This window comes from Ovis canadensis, chromosome 4, assembly GCF_042477335.2.
Source record: "Ovis canadensis isolate MfBH-ARS-UI-01 breed Bighorn chromosome 4, ARS-UI_OviCan_v2, whole genome shotgun sequence".
Taxonomy (NCBI): Eukaryota; Metazoa; Chordata; class Mammalia; order Artiodactyla; family Bovidae; genus Ovis; species Ovis canadensis.
The window spans coordinates 25,377,866-25,405,625 of NC_091248.1; the positions used below are offsets into that span (position 1 = coordinate 25,377,866).

General features: G+C 37.3%; 1 protein-coding gene across 3 annotated transcripts in view; it reads left to right on the forward strand.

Annotated features, from left to right (window-relative positions):
* GNGT1 (G protein subunit gamma transducin 1) overlaps nt 1-27,760 on the forward strand; it is a 369,003-nt gene that overhangs the window by 81,369 nt on the left and 259,874 nt on the right. Inside the window, exon 1 of one of the 3 annotated variants that reach the window (XM_069587424.1) lies at nt 21,751-21,831. The exons of 1 other annotated variant lie outside the window; for it this stretch is intronic. The gene's annotated coding sequence lies outside the window, so the exon portion shown is untranslated. Of the gene's footprint in view, nt 1-21,750; nt 21,832-27,760 lie in introns of those variants that run through there. One more of the 3 variants, XM_069587422.1, reaches the window with a different exon arrangement.

Consider the following 27,760-nt stretch of genomic DNA (forward strand, 5'->3'; position numbering starts at 1 on the left):
GCATGTATTAATACTATATAGCTCTTAGGACTTTTATAAGAATAAAATATGGTAATGTTTGTAAAGCCCTTCAAGAGCATTGGGTGCATAGTAAGCGCTGCATAAATGTCTATTAATAAAATAACTTTATTATTAATTTACAGAAGGTGTAAGTATTGTGTTTTAATCTTAGAGTATTTTTTACCTTTGAATTGGTTCCTCCAAGTGAGGATTTGTCAAATTTGACATTATTTTCTTTTCTGTTTTTAAATGGTAGAGGTATGTAATTCTTTATTTATTTTTTTGACACTGTTTTCAGTTTGGCCTGGATTGCACTTTGATGTGGCGGCTGACCTGTGTATTTCAGGATACTGAGCAGCACCCCTGTTCTCTACCCACTAGATGTCAGTAGCACCTCCCCCATGTGACGGCTAAAATTATCTCCAGACACGGACCAATTTCCCAATCGCGATGGCGAAATCGTCCCCTTTGAGAATCCTTGCTCTCCGTGTAGGAGTTAATAGCTATACACCTCGGACTTGTATACCATTATTAGCAGTGACCAAGTTATGAAGTGGAGCCAATGGCTACTATCACCACTACTACTGCAGACGTTTCAAAGTCAAAACTCAGTAACTTGTTAGAAAAGTTCTTGAAGGAATAAGATCTTGTTGCCAGTTTGCTATGAAGCCTGCAGAATTTCACCACTCTGCTAAATATGGCTGTGTCTGTAATCAGTGTGCTGTGGTCGTTCCCTGTCTTGGTGCGTTTCCCCTGGGTGCCCTTCTTTGTGCAGCACTGCCGCGTGTCTGCCAGTAGGTGGTATCCATGAATAATGGGATCCACAGCCTTTCCTTCGCAGGCGTGCTCAGATTGCCTCTCCCACTTGCTGTGCTGAGCTCCCCCCGTAGGGATAGTCTACTTTCCTCTGACTTGCGGAGGCGGGGCGGGGAGTGGGGGGAGGGGAGGAGATTTCAAACAATTTTGCCTCTCGTTGTTGTGAAGGAGCTTTGCCACACTTTAATAGAGCAGCAGATATTATGTATGCGTAACTCTATGATATGAGTTGGATGCCATGACTTATGAACAGAATATTAGAGGCAATTCTTTGCTGGATATTTAGAATTCTGCTACTTTGGGTATCCAGATTGTGTTACTTCAGTCTCCTTCGCTGACCACAAATTACTGCATCCACAGTTCCATGTGTCGGTATGGGGACTGGCTTAAGAAAATAAAAGAAGAAGACTGAATAGTACTTTTACCTACTGCATTTTAAATGCCCATAAAAGCACACTGTCTCCTCTATTCATATATCACAGTCAGACTGTTGAAGCATTCCAATTCTAGTAATGAATTATATAAGCTTATAGAAGTAAATCGTATGCCATTTTCATTTTCATATGTCACAGGGTATTATTTAAAGGTTTCAAATTTCAGGAAGATGTATATTAGATAGTAATATTATAGTTTATAAAATTTTAGTATATTACAGTTTAGTCCTTTCTTATGCAACAATCTCAATCTACCACATCTGTCTTCTCTGGATTTTAAATTCTGATTCTTCATTCATCATCATGGAGGAACCTACATTCCCTTTATTACATGGCCTGAATAGATCAGACTTGCTCTTTGGGAAATGGATACAGGAAACCTTCAGAAATAGCGTTGTCATTTATGAACCAAAAAGGCAGAATTAAAAGCAAAAATTTTTCTGGGAAGTAAAGTGAGGATTAATCTTCAAAGAAAAGTTGAAGGGTGGCTTTCTAAATTAATTTATTTCATCTGACACATTGGAAAGATTTTGCTGTTTCACTTCCCTCGGGCCACTTCTACACTTGTTATAAAATCAGGATGAGTCTATCATTGTCTCCAGCTTTTCAATCTATATCTGACTTTGTGTTCCAATCAATATTATACTGATTGGTATTAATGTTGCAGAGAACTAAAATGACTGGTTCAATGGCACCTTGGTTTGATCAGTTGTTAGGTATAGATCTAGTGTTAAGAATTTGTTACTCATGAAATTATGATCAAACAAATGACCTCCTAGTAGAACTTGGACAGTTTAGTAATATTAGATTAGTAATAATAGCTGGTAAAATAGTGATAATAGTAAAAATAAAGTAGTAATAATAGTAAAATAAAGTGAGGCTTTACTAAACAATATGCACCAGGAAGTTCTAGACATTTTTATTTAAAAAATTATTAGAAGTTTGGAAAATACTTTTTAATAACATTTTAAAGATTTATTTACATTATGATAAATTTGATCAATCTATCTTCGTATCATCATTCATCCTTCAGTCATAATGTTTTGTCATATATATATGTATTTAAATCATTGCTGGAAATCTCTATGTGTATCATCTTCATCTCATTCCTATTTATCCTTCTCTAATCATTTTCCAGAATATAGTGCTTATCATACCATGTAAGTTTTTACTGCATATACTGTTATTCTGCTTGTTTTATAATAAATGTTCTCATACTCAGTGTTTCCTCTAATAATTTGTTTTTTAATTCAAATTAAGCTTAGTGAGATTCATCCAGGTTGATGCAACTCTTACATAGATGGGTAGAGTGCAATTTGTTTATCCATCCTTCAGCTGAAGGATATTTAGGTTGTTTATAGCTTGTCTTTGTTACAGAAAGGGCTGCAGTGAGCATTTGTGTGCATGTGTGAGAGGGTCTCCAACAGAGATTTGCTAGATTATAGGAAATGCATCTTCAAATTTATCATACATTCTCCAAATTGTTCTTAAACTCATACTTCCTTCAGCCATGTATGAGAGTTCTTCTTATTCCATAATATCATTAGTTATTGGTATTATTAGACTCCATCTTGCTTATCTTTCACCAATTGAGGATTATGAAATTGTATCTTATTGTGGTTTTATGTTGCATTTATCAGGTCAACAGCCTATTGCCTTACATTTATTTGCTATTGAGTTTTGCTTTTCTGAAGAATTTTGTGTTTATATATCCTTTGTTACTTTTTTCTCTTTGGTCCTTTGACTCTGTTCTTATTGATTTATAGAATCTCTCCTTCCTTAACCTCTGCCCCCATCTTCCAATGTCTTATTTTGTTATCTGTAACATCACAATTTTTATATGTTATTTTAAAAACAATTGGAGTTAAATTTTATTTTCCTCACAAGAAAAAGCTACATTTTCTTCAGTATTAAATCTCTCAAGTATTCAAATAATATACACAAATATAAGAAATTTAAGACAAATGAAAAGAAATTATATGTATACAAATTACTATCAATATAGATTTTATATTCTTTATAATTTCTCTTCTTTTCTGTACAAATAACTTGGTTATTAAATAGCTTGGTTAGTAAATCACATTACATTTAACCTGTATTTTAGGGAAACAGGGCACTGCAAAAACCTTTTTAATCATTAACATTTGTTTAATAGTTTAACAAATATATTATTTTATCCACAAAACCTAGGTCTTTTAGTAATATTGCTTGGTAACTCTGACTAGTATTTAAAGTTCCCTGAACTTCAGTTTCCTCACTGTAAGATGAGAAGGACCAAGAAAGAAAATCGTGAAATGTCCCCACTAACTTTAACATTCTGTATTAGAGACTCACACAGACTTACTGAGTATAAAACACCTGTGACTCTTCTCATTTCCATTTTAGCTTCTCGCATGCTTTCTTATTCTTTCTCAGGGCCCCAGAGGTCCAAACTATTCTTATTCCTTTTCTGAACTATAACCCATCTAGTATAGTGACTCTAAAACTATATATTTCAAATCTCTGGGAGCCTGTAGAGTCACTGGAGCTATAAAGAAAATGTAAATCTTAAAATGCATCAGATATTTCCTATAGATTAAAAATGGCTCATATGTATGCACTTTAATTTTTCAAATACAAAAGGATGCTCCTATGCTTAGTAAAAAATTTTTTGCAGGACACTTTTTCCCCTAATGGATTATGTACAATTTAATTTGTGATTTACAGATCAAGGAAAAGGTAAAAGATTTTTGTCATTCTGTGTTTTATGGACAGTATAATTAAAACTAATCTGTTGTGAAGATATTTGGAAATTTTGGTTTTTAATAATGTTAGGAATACTAACCATTCTTATACCATTTCATTCTTTTTTTTCAATATGAGTTTCTTCTGAAAATAAATATATATATATATATATATATATATATATATATATATCAGTTTTTGGTAAGGCTTTCTGGAAAATTACTATAGGGAAAAAAAGTTAACAGCTTGATATCCTCTGTACCCCATATGCACCTTTACATTTATATGCACCTTTACTTTTTTCACTTTTGACACTACATCTAATTGAGTATATCTGCCTTCTTTACTGTGGTTTTTCCTGGTAGTTCAGATGGTAAGAATCTGCCTGAAATGCAGGAGACCTGGGTTTGTTTACTTGAAGATAATAATTGTTGCTTACTTACTATTGATTTCTCCATGATACCTAACATGCATAGTTAGTACACTCTTAATAAAAATTTTTTATGTTGAATTGAATGATTCTGTGATTCTACCAGGAGACTAGAAAGCTGCTAATAGATCAGAAACAGTGAGCAGTCACCTGTTCTGGGAAGGCAAGAATGACCAAAGGACATGTTTCCTGATTAGAATATCATTCAGTAAATATCAGTATTCTGGGCTGCCTCAAGGACCATCCTGATACTCAAGGAAGTCCAAGGATCCTTCATCTATTTCTCTTGAGTTTTGCATGATTAGGTGATTAGATGAGGGCAGTGGCGGCGGGGGGGCGGTTGTCAAGTTTGCCAAACAAAGGTTAGACATCAGAAATTTGTTACATTTGTTTAATGCTCTACAGCTTTCAAAATGCTTTAATTACTATATATTTTGTCAGATATTGTATGTATATTTTATGGCAAGCTTATATTTACATATTTCTTAACTAGATTGATGTGTAAGAAATTAAGGGTGGAGGAGTTCTAGAGGATTCCTTGGGTCTTTGATGGTGCCAATAGCCTAACAAGTCTAAATGTAGTTCCACAAAACGTATAAAGGGAAGACTTATTGAATGATTGAGTAGTGATGGTTTAATGAAAAGCAGGATGACTGAGTTAACATTTTGTCAGATATTCAAAATATCTCTAGAACCCATTCGTTTTCTTCCAGAATGTCTGCATTCTTCATGACCTGGCTTTATAGTTTTCTTAATGGTGTCTCTTCCTCTTCTGTATGTTCTTTTAATGAATTAATCTCTCATATCGTTGCTAGTTATTCTTTTAAAGATAGGACTCCTCGTTTCTGTCCCCTGTTTGGAAACCTCCAATGGTTGTCCCACTCTGGCAAATGAAGTATAATTACATACATGTGGGGAGATGTAGTTAGGGTTTCGCGATAACATTTTTCATGATTCTTCTAAGTTGCCCAAGGGATTTAGATCTGTTATCCAGAGGGAGAAACTGTCAGTGTCTCCAAGAGGTTGACACCTGGCTTTTTCTAGTACTTTTCTGAGCAGCTGGCACTTAAGTCCAGGCTTTTGAATGCCAAAGGAGTTTATTTTAATCCAGACTCTATGAAGATTAGTTCATCTTTTGCCATAAAAAATAAAGTCAGTGTGGGAATGGGGCAGGGAGGAAGAAGAACAGTCACATGGCATGCCCTGCTATGCCCTGTTTCCAGGGACTATCTCCAAAGGATGCTGTAGGGTGCTAAGAGATGGAGAATCTTTGAAACCATTGCATTTCTGTCCATGAGTGTGGCCCATATTAAACCCTCTACAATACTCAAGGAAAATGAGATTCTTGACTGTATACTTCAAATATGCCTTTCTCCCTATTTTCATGCCTTTTTTTCCTGTTTTATTCCAAGCTGTTTGCTGTTCCTCTCATATTCTGCACATTTATACTCTCATTACTTACATTCACAGTATCTTTTCTAACTTGTTTGCCAGGCAGTCCTACAGTCTTGGTCATCATGACAGTTAAACAGAGCTGTGCCATAGAGCTATTGATTGCCTACCACACTAACACCCCATTTCTGATTTTCTTCATCTAAAAAAAAATTATCTTTGTAAGCATACCAATTGGTTGATGGTTTAACCATGAAAAAATGATTTATTTACACTGATATGGGCAACTGTGTTAGTGGGAGAAGAAACAGGTCTACAGTATCACAGAGTTCTTAACATGAATGTTTGAATATACATGTTTATACAAAACTCCAACCCTCTATTTGTTTGATATATATATTTTTTTATTTAGTCAGCTTTCACTGGGTTGTCGATACAAACGGTCCCCCAAAATGGTTCCTAGAACTGCCTACTTAACATGTTCAAATTAGATTTATAATTCAAATCATTGAACTATCATGTCATTATAGAATAAAGAGTAGTCTAGTATCTGAGGATATTTTGTTTGAGAAAGAACTTTATGCAGTTCTTTCTTGCTAATAATCCTTATGCTGCTGCTGCTGCTGCTGCTGCTGCTGCTGCTAAGTCGCTTCAGTCGTGTCCGACTCTGTGCGACTCCGTAGATGGCAGCCCACCAGGCTCCCCCGTCCCTGGGATTCTTCAGTCAAGAATACTGGAGTGGGTTGCCATTTCCTTCTCCAATGCAGGAAAGTGAAAAGTGAAAGTAAAGTCGCTCAGTCGTGTCTGACTCTTAGTGACCCCGTGGACTGCAGCCCACCAGGCTCCTCCGTCCATGGGATTTTCCAGACAAGAGTACTGCAGTGGGTTGCCATTGCCTTCTCCGAATCCTTATGCTAGATGATAATTATCCAAATATGTGCAAATTGTATTATGCTTCTTTGATGAAAGTTATACAAAAACTCAGATATTTACCTTCCATTGTACCTTATATGTTGCTGTTTTGTGGCTAAGTTGTGCCTGACTCTTTGCAACCCCATGGACTGTAACCCTCCAGGCTCCCCTATCTATGGGGTTTTCTAGGTGAGAATACTGGAGTGGGTTGGCCATTTTCTTGTCCAAGGAATTTTCTGGACCCAGAGATCAAACCCATGTCTCCTGCCTTAGCAGGCTCTTTATTATTGAGACACTGGGGAAGTATCTTATATGGATGCCAACAAAAAAAACCCTGGGGTATATTCAATGTTAAGGATAGGGTATGAAGTGACTAGTTTGGTTGAAACATGAATTAACTGTTGGAGAGAACAAGAATAAGTAGAGAGACTATGGTAAGCAGAAAAAGATGGCCCCAAGCATTCTTCTTATCTGGTGTACTCATACCTTTTTCCAGTTGTTCAAATATAAAATTTTGATACTTTTGTGAAGATATTTTATGGATGAATTGAAGCCCCAAATCTGTTAACCTTAAGATAAACAGATTGTCTTTGTGGTTCTAATTTGACCTTGAAATCACCTAAAAGCAGTGAATTTTCTTCAGTAAATTGAAGAAGAGTTCAAGAGATTCAAGGCAAACTAAGGACTTCATGTGCCATTGATGACTTGAAACTGGAAAGAAAGGAATGAAGGAAGCTTCTAGGAGCTGGATGACAGGGAGCAAGGAAGGAAATGGGAACCCAGTTCCACAATTAAGACTGGATGAAGAACAAACTGGAATCAATATCACAGGGGGAAATACCAATAAACTCAGATATGCAGATGACACCACTCTTATGGCAGAAAGCAAAGAGGGAGCTAAACAGCCTCTTTATGAAAGTGAAAGCAGAGTGTGAAAAAGCTGGCTTAAAACTCAACATTCAGAAAACTAAGATCATGGCATCCAGTCCCATTACTTCATGGCAGATAGATGGGGAAACAATGGAAACAGTGAGAAACTTTACTTTCTTGGGGTCCAAAAATCACTGCAGATTGTGATTGCAGCCATGAAATTAACAGACGCTTGCTTCTTAGAAGAAAAGTTATGACAAATATAGACAGCATATTTAAAAGCAGAGATATTACTTTACCAACAAAGGTCTGTCTAGTCAAAGCTGTGGTTTTTCCAGTGGTCATGTATGAATATGAGTGTTGAACCGTAAAGAAAACTGAGCACTGAAGAACTGATGCTTTTGAAGGGTAGTGTTGGAGAAGACTATTTGAGACTCTTGAGAGTCCCTTGGACTGCAAGGATATCAAACCAGTCAGTCCTAAAGGAAATCAGTCCTGAATATTCATTGGAAGGACTTATACTGATGCTGAAGCTCCAATACTTTGGCCACCTGATGTGAAGAACTGACTCTTTGGAAAAGGTCCTAATGCTGGGAAAATTGAAGGCATGAGGAGAAGGGGATGACAGAGGATGAGATGGTTGGATGGCATCACCGACTTGATGGACATGAGTTTGAGCAAGCTCCAGGAGTTGGTGATAGATAGGGAAACCTGGTGTGCTATAGTCCATGGGGTTACAAAGAGTTGGACAAGGCTGAGCAACTGAATTGACCTGAAGGAGCTTAATTCTGCCAATAACAAGAATGGACTTTGAAGTAGATTTTCCCCCAGAACCTACACATAAGAGCTTGGCCTACCTGGTATTTTGGACTTCTAATGCCCTGAGCAGAGAACCTAGCTCTGCTTGCTTCAGGCTAGACTTTAGACTTACAAAACTGTGAGCAAATGAATTGGTATTGTTTTAAGACACTCAGTTTTGTGTTAAATTTGTTACTTAGCAGTAGAAACTGAATGTAAAGGACATTGCAATTATTGGAGTGAGAGAAAAGAGCAGCTTGGGCTATGGTGATGGGCAGTGAAGACAGAGAAGAAAAGAGACAGAAGTAAGAGATTTTCAAGAGCTAAAAATGATATGGCTTTGTGACAGTCTGAGGAATAAGGGAGATGGGTTAGTTAAAGCAAGCAGGGGTCTGGTTTGCCACAGTTCATAGCTTGTCGCACTTTGGAAGGCCACCATGCCAAATGGATTGTGTGATGGTTGTGGAAAGTAGTGAACATGAATTGGGCTTTACATGTGTAGAGTTTGATATACTTTTGAGACAATCAACAGGAGATGCCAAGTAGGTAGGTAGTTATGAGTCACTGGTGTACTAACGATAAGTGAGGTCATGAGCATGGATAAAATCACCAGTGGAGGGTATGCTAGAGGGTAGAACTTCAAGAATATTAACATTAAATGGCCACGTGGGGGTCAATAAGCTCACATAGAGGTAGGAAGGCAATCAGTTGTGTGGTAAATGAAGTGTAGTGTCACGGAATCGAAGAAAACAAGTATCTCAAAGAAAAGAACACTGTCATTGTGACAGAGGCTCCTAAGATATCATGACATATATTACTTGGAATTCATTGAATGAGGTTCTTTTGGTTACCTAGCATGAAGTGATGGGAACATACACCAGACAAGTGAGATGAAAAGATAGGGTGAGAAAAAGAAAGCATTAAGGATTAAAAAACTGAAGCATTTTGCTTATGAAGGGGAGAAGATCAGGAAGTGTCTGGGGATGTTTGTTTTGTTTACTATAGGAAGCACTTTACATATTTAAAAGCCAACTAGAAGACTTCCCTGGTGGTCCAGTGGCTGAGAATCTGCCTGCCAATGCAGGGGACATGGTTTCAATCCCTGGCCCAGGAACTGAGATCCCACATGCTGTGGGTCAACTAAGACCACAACCACTGATGCCCACAGGCCCTAAAGCCCATGCTCTGCAACAAGTAGACACCACTGCATTGAGAAGCCCACATGCTTCTCAACCAGAGAAAGCCCATAGGCTGCAACAAAAACCCAGTGCAACCAAAACTAAATAAATATTAAAGAAAAAGTATGTTTAAAATATAAAAGCCAACTAGAAAGATTCAGTTAAAAGGAGTTGTTACAGAGCACCAGCTTTGAGCTCCCTGGGGCATACAGCAGGCTTTCACTGGCTATCTAACTTTACATATGGTAATATGCTAGACAGAAATGGTCTGGACCTAACAGAAGCAATAGATATTTAGAAGAGGTGGCAAGAATACACAGCAGAACTGTAGAAAAAAGATCTTCATGACCCAAATAATCACGATGGTGTGATCACTCACCTAGAGCCAGACATCCTGGAATGTGAAGTCAAGTGGGCCTTGGGAAGAATCACTACGAACAAAGCTAGTGGAGGTGATGGAATTCCAGTTGAGCTGTTCCAAATGCTAAAAGATGATGCTGTGAAAGTGCTGCACTCAATATGCCAGCAAATTTGGAAAACTCAGCAGTGGCCACAGGACCGGAAAAGGTCAATTTTCATTCCAATCCCAAAGAAAGGCAGTGCCAAAGAATGTTCAAACTACCACACAATTGCACTCATCTCACATACTAGTAAAGCAATGCTCAAAGTTCTCTAAGCTAGGCTTCAACAATACATGAACCATGAACTTCCAGATGTTCAAGGTGGTTTTAGAAAAGGCAGAGGAACCAGAGATCAAATTGCCAACATCCACTGGATCGTCAAAAAAGCAAGAGAGTTCCAGAAAAACATCCATTTCTGCTTTATTGACTATGCCAAAGCCTTTGACTGAGTGGATCACAATAAACTATGGAAAATTCTGAAAGAGATGGGAATACCAGACCACCTGACCTGCTTCTTAAGAAATATGTATGCAGGTCAGGATGCAACAGTTAGAACTGGACGTGGAACAACAGACTGGTTCCAAATACGAAAAGGAGTACGTCAAGGCTGTATATTGTCACCCTGCTTATTTAACTTATATGCAGAGTACATCATGAAAAATGCTGGGCTGGAAGAAGCACAAGCTGGAATCAAGATTTCTGGGAGAAATATCAATAACCTCAGATATACAGATGACACCATCCTTATGGCAGAAAGTGAAGAAGAACTAAAGAGCCTCTTGATGCAAGTGAAAGAGGAGAGTGAAAAAGTTGGCCTATAACTCAACATTCAGGAAATGAAGATCATGGCATCTGGTCCCATCACTTCATGGCAAATGATGGAGAAACAGTGGAAACAGTGTCAGACTTTATTATTTTGGGCTCCAAAATCACTGCAGATGGTGACTGCAGCCATGAAATCGAAAGACGCTTACCCCTTGGGAGAAAAGCTATGACCAACCTAGATGGCATATTAAAAAGCAGAGACATTACTTGGCCAACAAAGGTCCATCTAGTCAAGGCTATGGTTTTTCCAGTGGTCACGTATGGATGTGACAGTTGGACTATAAAGAAAGCTGAGCGCCGAAGAATTGATGCTTTTGAACTGTGGTGCTGGAGAAGACTCTTGTGAGTCCCTTGGACAACAAAGAGATCCAACCCGTTTATCCTAAAGGAAATTAGTCCTGAATATTCCGGAGAAGGCAATGGCACCCCACTCCAGTACTCTTGCCTGGAAAATCCCATGGACGGAGGAACCTGGTAGGCTGCAGTCCATAGGGTCGCTGAGAGTCGGGCACGACTGAGCGACTTCAATTTCACTTTTCACTTTTCACTTTCACGCTTTGGAGAAGCAAATGGCAACCCACTCCAGTGTTCTTGCCTGGAGAGTCCCAGGGACGGGGGAGCCTGGTGGGCTGCCGTCTATGGGGTCTCACAGAGTTGGACACGACTGAAGCGACTTAGCAGCAGCAGTATTCATTGGAAGGACTGATGCTGAAGCTGAAACTCCAATTCTCTGGCCATCTGATGTGAAGAACTGACTCATTTGAAAAGACCCCGATGCTGGGAAAGATTGAAAGCAGGAAGAGAAGGGGATGTCAGAGGATGAGATGGTTGGCTGGCATCACCGACTCAATGGACATGAGTTTGAGTAAACTCATGTGATGAGTTGGTGATGGACAGGGAAGCCTGGTGTGCTGCAGTCCATGCTGTCACAAAGAGTCAGACATAACTGAGCAACTGAACTGAACTGAACTGAATGTGCTAGAGGGGACATACCTATACCTATGGCTGATTCATGCTGATGTATGACAGAAACCAGCACAGTATTGTAAAGCAATTATCTTCCAATTATAGATAAATTAAAAACCAGCAAACAAAAAAAGAACTTAAATCTACAAGAGAGAAAGAAGAATAGATAATCAGTTTCTTGAGGAGATGATGGAGGAGATGAGATCCAAAGGACACATGGAGGTTACATTCCTTTCGTGTGAAAGGAATTCCTTTCGTGTGAAAGGAATGACGGGATACTGATAGGTTGCCAATTGCGCAGGTAACAATTTACATATTAGGGAAAATGAAATTAATGGAGTCCCAGCCTGATGGCTTCTCTTTTCTCCAAAAACTATGAAGGATTGTCGTCTGTTGAGAAAGTGGGGAGAAAAGGAGGCATTATAGATGTGAGGAGCGCTGGATAAAGTCTAAAATAATCATGATGGAAAATGGGGGACGCGAACGTACAGGTAGTTTGTGAGAAAGCTTAAACGTCATAATGTTAGTGAAGATTTTCCCTTCATCTTTTCAGCAGCCATTATCCTTTGCCTTCGCTTAACTCTGAGGTGAAACTAATCTATAATATCTTCTGCTCTTGAAAAACCGTCATAGAGACAGTCTCACTGTATCGTACCCATCTGTTAGCGTGTCTTGGTCCTCCAAGAGGCTGTGAACTGCACAAGACTATTTCTGAAATCTTAATTTATATTTGTACTCTGAAGTTGAGCAAATAAGGAAAACAAAACAATATTATTAGGGTCTGCTAAAAAGAAATACAGATAACAATAGTTTTAAAAATTAAAGTATTATTGACATAAAATATATTAGTTTTATGCATAAAACATAATGATTGAACGTTTGTATATATTGGAAAATGGCCTCCACAATAAGTGTAGTTACCATCTGCCGCCATACAGTGGTAATAGAATATTATTGATTGTATTCTCCCATACTGTGCATGATATCCCTGTGACTCACCTATTTTATAACTGGAAGTTTGTATGTTTTGACCCACTTCACTCATTTCACCTTCCCCACAGTATCCTTCTCCTCTGGGAGCCACCAATCTGTTCTCTGTGAATCTGAGCTTCGTTTTGTTTGCTTGATTCCACATATAGATGAAATCATGCAGAATTTGTCTTTCTCTGGCTTTTTTCACTTAGCATAATATCCTCAGGGTCCATCTATGTTGTTGCAGATGGCAGAATTTCCTTCTTTTTATAGTTAAGTAGTATATATCCTATTGTATGTGTATATATCAATACCTCCTCCTTTTTATCTCTCCATCAGTGGACATTGATGTCTGCATGTCTTGGCTATTGTAAATAATGCTACAGTGAACATTGGGGTGCATATATTTATTTTCAAATTCGTGTTTTCATTTTCTCTGGGTAGATACCTAGTAGTGGAATTGCTAGATCATTTTGTAGCTGTATTTTGAATTTTCAGAGGAACCTCCATTCTATTTCCCTTAGTGATTGCCCAAATTTACGTTTCCATCAACAGTAAATTCTCTTTTATCTGTATCTTCACCAACATTGGAAATTTCTTGTCCTTCTGATAATAGGCATTCTGATAAGTTTGAGATAATATCTCATTGTGGTTTTGATTTGCGTTTCCCTGATGATTAGTGATATTGACCATCTTCTTGTGTGCGTGTTGGCCATCTGTCGATCTTGTTTGGAGAAACGTTTATTCAGGTCCTCCAATCATTTTTTTTAGTAGGATTGTTTGGGGTTTTTTTGTTATTGAGTTGTGTGAGTTCTTCATATAGCTTGGTTATTAATCCCTTATGATATATATGCTTTGCAGATATCTCCAGCTATTCAGAAGTTTACCTTTGGTTTTGTTGATGATTTCCTTCACTGTGCAGAATCATTTTAGTTTGATGTAGTCCCATTTGTTTATTTTTGCTTTTGTTGCCCTGGCCTTTGCAGTCAGATCCCAAAAAGCCTGATGTCAGGGAGCTATAGTAATTTTTAAGAATGGCAGGCAACCATTATTGAACACTAACATGTGTTCCTTCATTCACTTTTCTACGTACATTTTAATTTTCTTATTTATAATTTAATTTTGTTCTTACAGCCACCTCAATTTGTCTATTTAATAGACTAGGAAAGTAAAACTTAGAGAAGTTAAATATCTCCATGGTGATACTGTTACTAAGTGGAAAATTCTTTGCAATCCAGGTCTGCCTAATTCAGAACCCCAAGGTTTATTTTAGCTCTATCTTCTATTGTTTCTCTGTGGTGCTTATGTATTAAGATTCTCCTATTTCAGGATATGTTTCTGGTGAACCTTTAGAAAATTTTCTTTTTTAACCTTTTGAAGGGAAAAAGACATTACAGAGCAAAAATAAATTCATTCATTTAATGTAGATGGACTTTTTGTAGAGAGCTCTATTATAAAAATATTGCAAAAAAAATTGATATGGGAACATCCCAACTATTTTAGTCTGTTTGGGCTGTTCTAACAACATACTGGGTGGCTTATAAACATAGGAAATTTATTCTCACAGTTCTAGAGGCTGGAAGTCTAAGATCAGGGTGCTGGCATTCTCACATTCTGGTGAAGGCTGTTTTTCAGGTTGCAGATTGCTTTTAACTGTGTACTCTTGTGGTAGAAGGGCTAAGGCGTTGTATCAGACCTTTTTAATAAGAGCACAATCTTGTTCTTGAGGGCTTTGACCTTATGATTAGTCATCTCAAGGGCTGCCTCCTAATACTGTCGTCACCTTGAGCATTGAATTTCAGCATGTGAATTTTGGAAGGACATATTCAATCTATAGCACAAACCAACTGTATTGATACAAGTTTTACTGCCTCTTATAAGAATTTAAAGCAACTTAGTTTGGCCAAGAATGAGTATCTGCTTGTTGTTCAGTCACCCAGTCGTGTCTGACTCTTTGCAACCCCGTGGACTTCAGCACGCCAGGCTTCCTTGTCCCTTACCGTCTCCTGAAGTTTGCCCAAGTTCATGTCTATTGCATCAGTAATGCTATCCAGCCATCTCATCCTCTGATGCCTTCTTCTTCCACCCTCAGTCTTTCCCAACATCAGGGACTTTTCCAATGAGTCAGCTGTTCACATCAGATGACCAAAATACTGGAGCTTCAGCGTCAGTCCTTCCAACAAATATTCAAGGTTGATTTCCCTTAAGATTGACTGGTTTGATCTTGCGTTCCAAGAGACTTTAAGGAATCTTCTCCAGCACCACAGTTTGAAGGCATCAATTCTTTGGCGCTGTGCCTTAGAAAGACAGTAAAGTCCATCTCCCATGACTATACGTGACCACTGGGAAGACCATCTGCTTAGCCTATTCATTAATAAAATGGCAGGGAGGAAGAGAACAAAATGGAACTTTGATTCTAGGACAAAAAATGATCCTGTGAAATAACTAAAAATTGGGTTACCTCAGCACCAGTTTATAAAATTAATTTGGAAATGATTTAATGCATTGTAGAAATGTAAGCAGGTGGGCTTCCTAGGTGGTGCTTGCAAATGCAGATGACATAAGCAATGTGGTTTCAGTCCCTGGGTCGGGAAGATCCCCTGGAGGAGGGCATGGCAACCCACTCCAGTATTCTTGCCTGGAGAATCCCATGGACAGAGGAGCCTGGCAGGCTACAGCCCGTAGGAATGCAAAGAGTCAGACACGACTGAAGTGACTTAGCACACGAACACGCAGCCAACTCAAATTAAACAGCAAAATGGCAGCCTTGTCCACTGAGCTCTTTTTAAGGAAAACACACAGAAAAAGAAAGATATAAGGATAAAGAGCACAAACTATTTTTATAATCTAAATGGTATGCATGAGTTTTATATATAAAATAATTGACTTAATTATCTGAATATGTTCTCTGTATTATTTATGATGGCTGAGATATACCAGTAAAGATGTTTTTGGAAGCAAGTAACAGAAAATCAATTCAAATTAGATTAAAAGTAAGGAGATTTATTTATTCACATAACTGGAAGACAAGTGGTAAAACACATTTAAGTATTAATTCAGTGGCTCTGGCTTTTTTTTTTTTTTACAAATCTCCTTTTGTGAGGCATTTGTATATGTATACATATATACAATATGTATATTTGCATATAATAAAACACAACCATTTGCATAAATACAGCTAAAGCTTAAACCAGTGAGGCAGAATAAAAAAATACAACCATTTTGAAGGTTCTATTTGATGAGTTCTGATAACCCTAATCAAGATAGAACATTTTCTTTACTACCCCAGATTCTTCAGTGGTCTTTGCCAATAGCTTACGGTGAACGGCGTGATGCCATCGAGTTGGTGATGCCATCCAGCCATCTCATCCTCTGTCATCCCCTTCTCCTCCTGTCCCCAATCCCTCCCAGCATCAGAGTCTTTTCCAGTGACTCAACTCTTCGCATGAGGTGGCCAAAGTACTGGAGTTTCAGCTTTAGCATCAGTCCTTCCAATGAACATCCAGGACTGATCTCCTTTAGAATGGACTGGTTGGATCTCCTTGCAATCCAAGGGACTCTCAAGAATCTTCTCCAACACCACAGTTCAAAAGCATCAATTCTTCAGCACTCAAAGCAATACAGAATTTTAAGAGACACTTGCAGCCTATTTCCTCCATTTGGAGACACCTGGCCTTCTTGCCTGTTACCCTCCTATTGCTTCTCCATCTCCAGCTCTTGGCAACCACTAACCTTATCTTTAACATTACAGACTAGGCTCCCTATTGCAGAACTTTATAAATTGCCAGTCACAGCTGGCCTTTCCTTCTGCTTAGGATGAGGCTTTTGAGATTCGTATATGTTGTTGTGTGTATCAGTATTGTGTGAAATCTAAAGTTCATGCTTTTTAATTTCTAAGTAATATTACACTATAAGAATATGCCACAATTCATTAGTCCATTCACCTGCTGCTGGACATTTTAATTGTTTCAATTTGGGGCTGTTATGGATCAAGTTGTTATGAACAATTGAGTATAAGTCTTTGAGTTGTCATATATTTTCAATTTTCTTGGGTAAACACCAAAGGAAAGATTACTGAATGTTATGTTAAGTGTATGTTTAACTGTTTTCCAAAGTGGCTGTGAAAGTGAAAGTGAAGTCACTCAGTCGTGTCCGACTCTTTAGTGACCCCGTGGACTGTAGCCTACCAGGCTCCTCTGTCCATGGGATTCTCCAGGCAAGAATACTGGAGTGAGTAGCCGTTTCCTTCTCCAGGGTATCTTCCCGACTCAGGGATTGAACCCGGGTCTCCCACCTTGCAGGCAAACGCTTTAACCTCTGAGCCAGGCTGTACCATTTTATAATCCCACCAACAATATATGAGACATTAAGTTGTACTACTTTCAAGCCTATACCTGACATTGTTAAACTTTTAAGTTTTATCCTATTTCAGTCATTTCGTAGTGGTATCTCACTGTGACTTTATTTATATTCCCATGCTGAGTAAAAATACTGAGAGTATTTTCTAGATGCATATTGGTCATCTGTATACCTTTTTTGGTGAATGTCTAAAACTTTTGATTGTTCTCTATTGGTTAATTTGTCTTATTTTTGAGTTTTAAGAGTTATTTATATATTCTGGGTACCAGTTATGTGGAAAATGGTTAATCTAGTATGCTTGAGTTGCTCAAACCTTGCATATTTCTAAAATGGGCCTATTTGCACTGTTGGGCTTTGGTCAGCTCTTGGGAATTGAGCTCATGGAATGCTGACTGGTAAGAGTGTTATGCATACTTAGGGCCTTGAACTACACAAATAATCTGATTTATGTTGAGCACCTAATTTTTCTTGGAATTAGATAGAAATAATGGTTGTGCTTTATTTGTGAATATACTAAATGCTCCTGAATTATACAATTTTAAGTGGTTGATTTTGTTACATAAATTTTACCTCAATTAAAAAAACAGCAATTTAATTAATAGGCAAAGGATTTGAATAGACTTTTCTCCAAAAAAAAAAAAAAACATAAATAGGCTACTAAGCATATGAAACATTTTTCAACATCAGTAGTTATTAGGGGATTGCAAATTAAAACCATATTGTGATACTACTTCACACCCACTAGGATAGCTGCAATCAAAAAGACAGATAACATCAACTGTTGGCAAGAATGTAAAGAGTTTGAAACTCTCCTGTATTTCTGGTGAATATGTAAAATGGTACAGTTGCTGTGGAAATCAACAGTCCCTCACAAAGTGGAAAAGAGAAATACCATATAGTCCAGCAATTCTGCTCCTAGACATATACCTCAGAGAAATAAAAGCCTATGTCTTATTTGTACATGATGTTTATAGAAGCATAATTCTTAATAGTCAAAAAGCAGAAACAACCCAAATACTCATCAAGTGATGAATGGATAAGTATAATGTAAAGCTATTTGATGACATGTTCTGCAATAAAAAGAAATTAAGAACTGATATACATTACAACATAGATAAATCTTTAAAGTTCTCTGTATATTCTCAGTATAATATTCTCAGTATATATTAATATGCAGCCATTAAATTAGAAGATGCTTGCCTCTTGGAAGAAAAGCTATGACCAACCTAGACAGCATATTAAATAACAGAGACATTACTTTGCTGACAAAGGTCTATCTAGTCAAAGCTATGGTTTTTCCAGTAGTCATATATGGATGGAACAGTTGGACTATAAAGAAAGCTGAGCACCAAAGAATTGATGCTTTTGAACTGTGGTGTTGAAGACTCTTGAGAGTCCCTTGGATTGCAAGGAGATCAAACAACCAATCCTAAAGGAAATCAGTCCTGAATATTCATTGGAAGGACTGATGCTCAAGCTGAAACTGCAGTACTTAGGCCACCTGATACGAAGAACTGACCCCTTGGGAAAGACCCTGATGTTGGGAAAGATTGAAGATAGGAGGAGAAGGGGATGACAGAGGATGAGATGGTTGAATGGCATCACCGACTGGATGGATATGAGTTTGAGCAAGCTCTGGGAGTTGGTGAAGGACAGGGAAGCCTGGCATGCTGCAGTCCGTGGGGTTGCAAAGGGTCAGACACGACTGAGCAACTGAACTGAATGTTCTCAGTGAAAAAAAGTCACAAAAGGTGATGGCTTATATACTTAACATTTACATGAAATGTCTAGGATAGGAATATTTATAGATATATAAAATAAATTAGTGGTTTGTTGAGGCATGTGGAGTTGGGGCTTTAGAGAGGAATGGATATTTATTGTTAATGGGCATGGGGTTTTTTATTTTTAGGGAGGTCAAAATCTTTTATTTTTAATCTATTTTAAAATAGATTGAGATGATCATTGCATAAGCCTGTGAATATACTGAAAATGTTGCATTGTTCACTTTAAGTAAGTGAATTTTGTAATATGTGAATTATTTATTAATAAAGCTGTTTAAAAAGCAATGACTGTGGTAGTTGGTATCCCTCAGTTGAATTATAAACCAGGTTGTGGCTAAGTCATGAATATATTCATTATATAAGTGATGAATATCTCTATGCATACACACCAGACACAACTTGAAAACTCTTTTAAAACAAAATCTAAATACTTATTGCATATACTGAAAAAAATATAAATGGAAATACTGCATTGTTTTGTCTAAACACCTACAGAATCTTTAGGAAGCCATTCTAAAAATAATCAAATTTGTTCTAGAGTCTCACAAACTTTTCTTCTGAGAGACAACATTAAACATTAAAAAACTTCAATATAATATAATTGATAAATATGTAGTATTACAGTGGATAAGACCTGAAAGGAATGAACCATGCCTGTTAACTGTTTGATATAACTTCTCCAGGCTACCGAGTGGCTCAGGGGTAAAGAATCCACCTACAGTTCAGGAGGTGCAGGTTTGATCCCTGGGTCTGGAAGATCCCCCGGAGGAAGAAATGGCAACCCACTCCAGTATTCTTGCCTGGGAAATCTCATGGACAGTGGAGCCTGCCAGGCTACAGTCCATGGAGTTGCAGAGTCAGAGACGACTGAGCAACTAAGCAACAATAACACAACTTCTCCAAGGCTTGCCTTCCTTATTTATGAAATGTGTACCATAACAATACCTGCTTTAGAAAATCATGAAAATTAAATTAGATAATGGATATAAAGTCCTCAAATAAGTATTAGATATTATGGCAGCCATTACTATTATTATTGCTTTTTTTCTATATCATGTATATATATTTTAGGGTCTAGGATTGGCAGTCCCTAATGTATATGATTATCTACTACTCCAAAATTTCTGGAACAGATTCTAAAGGATTAAATACTTCCTCTACTCTATTTAGGGTTGACAGGTTAGTTAAGAGATGGGGGTTGTTTAAGAGGGAATAACAAATTATTAATATAACGTCCCTATAGTCTTTGAGGCTTCCCAGTTGTTGGGTTCTAGTGGTACAGAATCCACCTGGCAGTACAGGAGACATAGGAGACGTGAGTTTGATCCCTGGGTTGGGAAGATCCCTTAGAGGAGGAAATAGCAACCTACTGCAGTATTCTTGCCTAGGAAATCCCAGGGACAGAGGACCATGGTCTTTATGGTCACACGCTGTGAGAAGCACATTTCACCACTGGAATTGGAACTCCACATTATTTAAAAAATCTTATGTTCTCTTTGTACGAAAGAACTGGTAATTATGCATCATCCTATCATAAGAAGATAAAACCCCAAAACTCTGTGGCAACCAGTTCTGAGGAATGGGGAGGGTGGTGGGAGGGGGGTTCAGGATTGGGAACTCATGTACACCCATGGCGGATTCAATCAATGTACGGCAAAACCAATACAGTATTGTAAAGTAAAAAATAATAAATAAATAAACTCTACATGATTGAGAAAAAAAAAAGACCACAATGAGGTACCATTTCACACCAGTCAGAATGGCTGCGATCCAAAAGTCTATAAGCAATAAATGTGGGAGAGGGTGTGGAGAAAAGGGAACCCTCTTACGCTGTTGGTGGGAATGCAAACTAGTACAGCCACTATGGAGAACAGTGTGGAGATTCCTTAAAAAACTGGAAATAGAACTGCCTTATGACCCAGCAATCCCACTGCTGGGCATACACACTGAGGAAACCAGAATTGAGAGAGACACATGCACCCCAATGTTCATTGCAGCACTGTTTATAATAGCCAGGACATGGAAGCAACCTAGAGGTCCATCAGCAGATGAATGGATAAGAAAGTGGTACATATACACAATGGAGTATTACTCAGCCATTACAAAGAATACATTTGAGTCAGTTCTAATAAGGTGGATGAAACTGGAGCCAATTATACAGAGTAAAGTCAGAAAGAAAAACACCAATACAGTATACTAACACATATATATGGAATTTAGAAAGATGATAAGGATAACCCTGTATACGAGACAGCAAAAGAGACACAGATGAATAGAACAGTCTTTTGGACTCTGTGGGAGAGGGCGAGGGTGGGATGATTTGGGAGAATGGCATTGAAACATGTATATTATCATATGGGAAATGAATCACCAGTCCAGGTTCGATACAGGATACAGGATGCTTGGGGCTGGTGCACTGGGATGACCCAGAGGGATGGGATGGGGAGGGAGGTGGGAAGGAGGTTCAGGATGGGGAACACGTGTACACCCGTGGTGGATTCATGTCAATGTATGGCAAAACCAATACAATATTGTAAAGTAATTAGCCTCCAATTAAAATAAATAAATTTATATTAAAAATAATAAAATAAAAAAGAATAAAAAAGAAAAAATCTAAAACTACTTACTGTCACTAAGAAATAGAATAATAATTAACCGAGTGTATCATATCCTTTCAGTGTGATATGACATTAAAAATGAAGAACATGCTTATTAAATTAAGGACATTGCTTATTAAATTAAGATTTGATGACAGTGATGTAAAACCAAGACACTATTTGTTTAAAAAAAAAACTATAAAGAAATACAAGAAAAAAAAAAGACATTCCTGGTTAAACAGTCAGCTGCTGTTGGAAAATTTGTAAGCTGTTTGGTTTTTCCATAACACTCCTTGTAGTGTGTGCATTGACCACAGGACGGAGCAACTAGATTTTTCTTCACTACTGCAAAGTGAATTCCTCTCCAAATATAGAGGTATGTCTTTATTGTGTAACATTCTTCCACCCAAGCTACTTCTCAGTTATTCTTCAGGAATAAATTGTTCGTAGAGTAAAAATGCTCAAAGGAACCTACTCAACTTGATAAACTGTTTTCTGTTTTTAAATGAAACTACATAAGAGATTGGATTTTCCTCCTGGTTAACTTTCAGTTACATGGGAATGAGATACAATGAAAAATGAAAGAAGGAGAGATTGGAAATATTTCAGAGATTGATTGTCAGATGCTCAAGCAATTCCTTTCTGCTGGGCTGAAAAGAAAAGAAATCCTCCCTAGCTGAGGACATGTGCTTTTTAAATAGACGAAGGAGTTTTGCCATGTGTTTGGGCCACTGTTTTGTTTTAAAAGATCATTATCTTGTGGGCATTTGTTTGTAATTGTCTCAGAAGACTGAATGTGAATATGAAGTGGGTAGCTTTACTACTCTTTGTATTTAAGGGAGAGCACAAGAAAATAATTTGCCTAGTTAGCTTCTTGCTGCATCGTTCTCTCTTTGGTGCGTGCCTCTTTGCTCCTGTTCTATTTGAGGTACCCAACTTTAACTTTCACCCTAATCTGTCTTACTTCCTAATTGTGTGTGTATGTCTGTTTGTGGGTGTACATGGTTTAACTTTTTTTTTTTCCTGTAGGATTTCCACTATTATTAGTTCTGATTTCCTTATATTGATAATGTGCATAATTTTATTTTTCCATATCACAGCTCTTTGAAAGTCCTGTTTCCCATTTTCCTTTGTACGTGTCTAGTTAGTCAAACAAAGGTGAAAGGAGATTCCAGAAAAAGGAATATTAGAGGTAAAAAGGATTGGCGGTCAGCTGCTATAGATGTTTTGCTTTATAGATGAGTTAGCTGAGATCCAAAGGGTGATATGTTTCCCAGGATCACCCATTACCTAAGTGACATTAAATCCTCTTTCCAGATCATCACTTATATCTGTGTTAGCATATTTGTTGTTGTTGTTCCTATCCAGAGAGGCGATTGATGGAGTTATTCAAGTAAAGAATAGCAGCAGTGGTTCAGGCTTCTTTTCCACTGACACATTCGAAGACATTTAATTTCCTGTTGGGTTAACAGCACTGCTGCGCAAGAGGCAGGTTATCAAAGGAGGTGCTGGTCATACCAGAGTAGTAGAAACAAAGGACACTTCTTAGTTTACTATTGCTGATACAAGAAGCTTCAAGTCCGGGTTTCTCAGAATAGTCATAGATCTAGGTGTCACATATATATGACTGCGTATATGTCACATATATGCAGTCAACAGCATCACTCAGTGAAGCTCCAGATGTCTTTGTCAAGGGCTTGTCTTATGGTAGACCTGATGAGTCCTGCGTTTCAATTGGTTTAACAAAATGTGCTCTAATTTATCTTGACAGCAATGAGATGTTATTTTGTTAATATATTTTTGTGATGTAAAAAAAATTAGATAAGCTAACAGAACTTGCTAATTTATTAATAAATCCATAGGAAGAGAGGTGTTGCCTTAGGCTAACTCATTGTTCAAAAGTGTGGCTACTTCTCTTTTAGAGCACGATTTTGATTGCCATCTCTAGTCTATTTCATTTTATTTAATGAAAGGCTTCTACTGGTTACCAGTTATTACTGGTTACCAATTAACTGGTAATATTTTATGTTAAACATACCGGTTCCTGACACATTCAACCAAAAATTGAAATATACCCAAAAATTCAAATAGGAAGGAAACACAGACCCAAACAGAGAAATCAATGTTATCATGCTCATCCATGTGAGTTTTAGTTTTATATTATCAACAAGAGTAGGGACAATGAGACTTCCATAGCGATACTAATTGCTGTCATCAAGGCTTTAATGAGCAAAACAGAAAATAAAAGCATTTTCATAAATCATTTACTTCTTTTCTGAGAAGTTTTATTTATATTGCTTTTGAAATGTTTTGGAAGTATATTACTACAACATATTAACTAATTGGTTTAGAAGAGATTGGTTACTACATATAGCAGTCAAGGTCCAAATAAGAAAACATACCTCTCCAGGTCTTTCAAAAAGGGGGGATTAATTAAATCCAGGGAACAATTACTGGAACCTGGTTATCTATATATATTTTTAATAGAGAGGTGAGCTGAGACACCAAAAAGCAGAAGGTGAAGCAATCGAGAGTTCAGAGCAGCAAGACAGCCTCTACCACCCCAAAGCTGGAAGGACAAGATAAAAAGGGATGGTATGACCAGAATCCAAAAGCTAGGTCTTCCTATGGAAGTTAGACTCATGGGGACAGGTGGGAGGCTGTGTAATGAAAGTTGGAGTCAGCAGGCTGTGTGACCCCTGCCAAAGATGTCACCAGGAGTAGAGAGAGATGAAAGACAGAAATAGCCTGGATTTTATTTTGTACTTGCCGTCCAGTCTTTTGTTATACTTCTCAAAGGCTATGCCTACTTGGCAGTTAGAGGGCAAGCTGCTGCTGCTGCTGCTAAATTGCTTCAGTCGTGTCCGACTCTGTGCGACCCTATGGACAGCAGCCCACCAGGCTCCTCTGTCCCTGGGATTCTCCAGGCAAGAACACGGGAGTGGGTTGCCATTTCCTTCTCCAATGCCTGCATGCATGCTAAGTCGCTTCAGTCGTGTCTGACTCTGTGTGACCCTATGGACAGCAGCCCACCAGGCTTCTCTGTCCACAGGAGGCAAGAATACTGGAGTGGGTTGCCATTTATTTCCTTCTCCACAGAGGGCAAGAGAAAGACAAATAAATGTAGTTCCCTGTGATATTGAGAAGATCAGAGATCAGGGGTGGAGAAAGCTTGCATCATGATTATTCACTGATAATAAAATAAGAACACCCTGAGATATTCAGAAAGAAAATATTTATCTTTTACCTAAAGAAACAAAGGATGACAGAGAACTTCCTCTCAACTAATTTAACTAATTTAACTCAAATTACAAACCACATGTTCACTGTTGTTTTTTCAAAATACAGGGAAGTGGAATAAAATACTCTCAGCTTTAATTTGTGTTAAAAGCTCTTTACCTAAATGACTTAGCCTTGCTTTCATTATGGTGCTAATGAATACCAAATATTTGTACAGATAATAACTATGTTCCTGTATTCATGTTAATGGTTAAGAGGTTAGCTTTAATCATTAACACGTATAACCTATGTAGTGTATGTCAGCCAAGTGATAATATTGGCCATAATTTAGTCATATGTCGACACAACTCCCATTATTTTAGCCATAACTGTTATGGGTGTTTATTTACTTAGGCAAAGATCTAGCCATGGAAACTTGGAGACAACTTTATTTTCAATCAATCAGCAACCATTTCCCTTGTTGTCTATGTGACTACAAATATGTTAAGTATTTTAGGAGGCGTAAGAGAAAGGACAGCCTTGGTTTCTGTTCTTAAGAGACGGTGATGACAAAAACCACTGTATTAAAGTGCTTACTCATACTGACCACGAGAAGGCATAAGACTAAATGTGATACAGTGGGCTCAAGACCACAGTCTTCTGAGTTTGAAAATCTTGGCTTTACTTCTTTCTAGTTGTGCAATGCTTTGAAAAGTGTTTCTGAGCCTTGGTTTACAGTACAAAGAGGGATAATGTTACCTACCACATGTGGTTGCTATGCGAAATGACTATGCATGTAAACAGCACAGGGTACAGCATGTAAAATGCTCCATAAATGATAGTTACTATTAGTCATTTTCATAATAATAATCATGGCAGGAATAGATGGGCAAGACTTAAAGGGGATTAGAACTGAGCTTTGAGGAATCAGAAGAATGAATAGGTCAAGGAGGACAGTATTCCAGAAAGCACAGATAGCTCTGGGAAAGGCATATAGAGAGGAAAGAACATGTCTGGAAAGATATGTAAATAAGGCTAGTGGATGAGGAGAAAGCTAATAAGCAAAGGAAGAATATCAGATCATGAAGATGTCAAAAGTAAGGCACTGATAGGGTTCAACCTCTTCTAAACACAGGATGCAAGTAAGGAAGTTGAATTTTGTAAAGATTTTTCTAAATTGAGGTATGGTTCACATAGTATAAAATATACAGATCACAAATGCTTGGTTTTAACAATTGTATAAACTTCTGTAAATACCAAAGAAAATCATATTATAGACCATTTGCAGCGCACCAGAAATTTCTCTCCTGCACCTTTTCAATCATTTCTCCCTTCCCCCACCATGATTTCTGTATCTGTCACTATTTAATGACTTTTACCTGTTCTTGGAATCCATATAAATGGAATTATTTGGGAATCAGTCTTCCATTCCTGGCTTTTAAAATTTAACATGTTTTTGAAAGTCATGATTTGCTGATGCTATATCATATTTATCTGCATTTTAAAATTGTTCACAATATGTCCTTATTATCATTTTAGTGTTTTTATTCCTGATGTTAAATTGTATTTCCTCTGTTTTTCCTGACTATTCAACTTGATTAATCTTTTCAGACAATCAAACTTTATTGATTGTCTTGGTATTTTGTTCATTTTCTGTTTCAGTCGTTTCATCCAGTTTTTAATTTTTCTTTTACATTGCATGTAATTTGCTCTTCTTTTTTGATTGGAGTTTAATTTACTTCTGTTATTATATTAATTTCAGATGTTCAGCACAGTGATTGAGTATTTTTACAAATTATATTTCATCACGGTATTATATCAAGTATAATTTCCTATGCTGTTAGAAAGATCGTTCTTGCTTATCTATTTCATACATAGTATTTTGTATCTCTCAATCTCATGCCCTTAATTGGCCCCTTCCCCTTCTCCTCCCCTTTTGTAACCACTAGTCTGATTTCTGTATCTGTGGGTCCATTTCTGTTTTGCATATATGTCCATTTGTAGTATTTTTAGGCTCTACATGCAGGTGATATCATACAGTATTTGGTTTTGTCTAATTTATTTCACTAAGTGTAATATTCCCTAAGTCCATCAATGGTGCTGCATGTAGCAGAATTTAATTCTTTTTTATGACTGAGTAATATTCCATTGTAAGTACACGTCTTATTCATTCATTGATAGGTATTTGGGTTGCTTCCATATCTAGGCTGTTGTAAATAATAGTACTGCTATTAACATTGGGGAGCATGTATCTTTTCAAATTAATGTTTTTGTTTTCAGATATATACCCAGGAGTGGAACTGATGAATCATATGATAGTTCTATTTTTAGTTTTTTGAGGAACCTCCATACTGTTTTCCATTGTGGCTGCACCAGTTTACTGTCCTACCAATAGTGTATGAAGGTTCCCATTTCAAAACATCCTTTCCAACATTTGGTATTTATAGACTTTTTAATGATGGTCATTCTGACTGGTATGAAGTAGTATCAAAATATGCTACAGAAAACAAAAGAATAAGAAATCACAGCCGTGTTGAATTTAAGAAATCAAAGTTTGGTTTAATGTTATAAAATCAATTAGTGTAGTTTACTACATTAAGAATTGAAAGAATAATAATTATATTTTCATGTCAATACATGCAGACAAATTCAATATTCTTATAAGCTAGAAATGTTAGTAACCTGAGGGAAAAAAAGCAAAATTTCTTAATTTGAGAGAGGTTAGACTTAAAAGGGAAGGAAATCCAAAGAAGAGGGGATGCATGTATACATATGACTAATTCACTTTGCTGTACAGCAGAAGACAACACAACATTTTAAAGCAACTATACTCCAATTAAAAAAAAAAAACTATACCAACATTATACTTAATAGCAAAATGAAAAGTTTTTGCTTTGAATTGGCAATAAGAACAGAAATCTGCTTTCATTTTGTCTATTAAACATTGTATGGGATGTCTTTAGAAAAGTGAAACAAATCAGAAGGAATGGAAGACAAGAAATAAAATTATCAGTATTCACTAATGATATGATTGTACATGCTGCTACTGCTAAGTCGCTTCAGTCGTGTCCGACTCTGTGCAACCC